Source organism: Colobus angolensis, unplaced genomic scaffold (assembly GCF_000951035.1).
Source record: "Colobus angolensis palliatus isolate OR3802 unplaced genomic scaffold, Cang.pa_1.0 Scaffold443, whole genome shotgun sequence".
NCBI lineage: Eukaryota > Metazoa > Chordata > Mammalia > Primates > Cercopithecidae > Colobus > Colobus angolensis.
This window is the reverse complement of record NW_012117855.1, coordinates 211,667-214,769: the sequence shown is the minus strand read 5'-3', so window position 1 is coordinate 214,769 and position 3,103 is coordinate 211,667.

The window sequence follows — 3,103 nt, the reverse complement described above, 5'->3', positions numbered from 1 at the left end:
GGTGGGGAGCTTACAGTGAGCTGAGATCGCACCACTGGACTCCAGCCTGGATGACAGAGTGAGACTCTGTCTCAAAAAAAACAGCCCTTAATCCACGTAACGGTGATTATTTCTCACACCTAAGTCTGCACCAATGTGGGCCCAGAAGTTTACACTCTAGTGTTCAGAGCGCATCTGGTTTCTGGTTTCTGGTTCCTGATGGCCAGGGTTTTGCACCACCCACACCAGTGGCGTGAGGAACTGCGTCCCCAGCCCTGTCCCCGTTGTGTGCATTTAGTATGTTTCTTTTTGCTTGTGCCGCCTGGCACTGGCTGCCCAGTAAATAATGGTGTTTATTATCACCCTGAGTGGCACCGATGTTTTATGTTAGCTTTCACACTCCACAGTTAGCTGCAGAGGTGCCGTGCTCAAGTCAGATCCACACTACTGTGGGAGATTCGTTTCTGGACAGGATGTTGGGAAAGGGAGAAAGATCTTCCTTTTAGGATGGTGAGGAAGGAAAGCTGAAAGATCTTCCTTTTAGGATGGTGAGGAAGGAAAGCTGGTCTGAACTGGAATGATGAGATATCACTGGAAGCTTCTGCTTGGGGTCCACCGGAAGTTGCACGTTTGCCATTCCTCTGAATGGGGTTGAGTTGCAGGGCGGGTGCCTTATAAGCGTCACACTTTGTTTTGCTGTGAAGGGAATCAAGTGGTGGCTGTAAGATTACCCAGCCAGGTTTTCCTCTCTTGAGACCTTACATCTCTTGTTTTCTTACTGAGAGATTATCTTGTGTTAAAGGGATTTTGTAAAAGCATTATGCTTTAGCCATGATTAACCTGAGATCTTCCTTTAAGCTGTAACATTGATATTTGTAAGGAATTTAATCTGAGTTTATTTCTCACTGCTTCTCTTTAAGACTGACCAGTCCCCTAATCCTTTCTGAAACTCGGGAATGAACTGTTAGAGAGGGTCAGGAGCATGGAGATCCCCCCCAAGGAGGACCACACAGGTTTTCCCTCCCTCTCCAGTGTTGCAGTCCACTCCAGCTGTGTGAAGTTTTTCTTTTCCTGTGCACTTGAGTTTCTGTTGTGTGTTTTGAATATCTTCACTGAAATATATTGAAGGGGTACTACAAGAGGCAAAAAACAATTGGGAAGCACCCCCCACCCACATTGTGAATTTGTCCCCAAATGTGTGAGTTCTAGCATTCCCCTCCCCCTACTAATGTCATGGTGGTAAGTGTGCCTGTAGCCTAGAGAAGGCCACACTGGGCCATTGTTGTTGGGCTGTTTTGATTGAAAGGTCTATTGAACACTCAGTTCCATTCATCCGAGACCCCTTTGAGGCAGCCCAGCCCTGCAGTCTGTGTGAAACCTGCAGTAGAACCTATTGCCTTTGTGATCGAGATGGCCGCCGCCCCTTCCCTGGGACTGGGTCTGTATGTGCCATAATTTGTGCTAAAACATTCTTTGGTACCACTTTTTTTTCTTTGCTTGTTTTCAAATAAAAATCAGAAAAGCACATAGAACAATGTTAAATATTGTATTTCCTTTCACCCCAGAGTAACACTAGTCATTTCAAGTAACTACCACTCACCTCCTGCGCCCATTGGTACCCTTTCCACACGGAGGCCACAGACTCAATTTGGGTTTCACCTCTTCCGAGTTTTGGAGCCCTGATAGCACCCGGTGTCTGTCACATCACTCACACGGACCCTGAAACCACCTGTGCATAGCTCCAGCTCTCCTGTTTAAACTTGAAGCTCCTCCAGGGTGAGGACTTGCTCTTTCCTCCATCTACAGCGTCTGGGGAAGGATTGCCAATGGTGGTGCTCAAGAAATGTGCAGGTTGAACGGAAGCAAGGGTGAAAGGCAGAGGAGGCAGGAGACTGTGAATGCAGGGAGTGTGGGGTCAGAAAAGAGTCCTAGAGAGCTTGCAGTCAAGGCGAGTCTACCTGGAATTGGATCTGACAGTTTGTGGCACCTTGAGAGCTTGAGAGAAGAGCCATGTTTCAAATAAGTCAGTAAAAGGAATTATAGCTCATGCTCAGCTCACATGAGACTTGATGATAAATTCTGTTCAGTTCTAAAGATTACAGACCTTCATCCCTTATTTCCAAAGAGAGAACTGTAGAGACCCACACATGTTTAGACCTGCTAGACTAGTCAAGAAAAATCATGCAGAATTGGCTGGGCACAGTGGCTCACGCCTATAATCCCAGCACTTTGGGAGGCCGAGGCAGGCGGATCACTTGATGTCAGGAGTTTGAGACCAGCCTGGCCAACATGGTGAAACCCTATGTGTACTAAAAATACAAAACAATAGCCAGGCACAGTGATGCGCACGTGTAATCCCAGCTACTTGGAAGGCTGAGGCAGGAGAATTGCTTGAACCTGGGAGGTGGAGGTTGCAGTGAGCTGAGATCGCGTCACCGTATTCCAGCCTGGTAACAGAGCAAGACTCCATCTCAAAAAAATAAAATAGGCCAGACGCAGTGGCTCATGCCTGTAATCCCAGCACTTTGGGAGGCTGAGGTGGGCGGATCACCTGAGGTCAGAAGTTCAAGATGAACCTGGCCAACATGGTGAAACCCCGTCTCTACTAAAAATAGAAAAATTAGCCGGGCATGGTGATGGGCGTCTGTAGTCCCAGCTACTCAGGAGCCTGAGGCAGGAGAATTGCTGGAACCCAGGAGGTAGAGGTTGCAGTGAGCCGAGATTGTGCTGTTGCACTCTGGCCTGGGCAACAAGAGCGAGATTTCGTCTCAAAAAGAAAGCATGCAGAATTACCAGGGCTGTGTGATTCAAAAATGGATATGGAAGTCAGATGGCCTTATGGCCACTATCAGAGCACCTCACCTAAAATCTTGTTTATTCACCCCCCGCAATCACCCTTTATTTTTTTTCCTTTTGTTGAAACAAGGTCTCACTCTTTCGCCCAGGCTGGTGTACTGTGATGCAATCATGGTTCACTGCAGCTTTGACTTCCTGGGCTCAAGCCTGCCTCAGCCTCCCGAGTAGCTGGGACTGCAGGCGCATTCCACCACACCTGGCTAATTTTTGTATTTTTAAAAATAATTTTTCTCAAGCGTACCTGTCTTTTTTTCTCCCTCCTCAAATC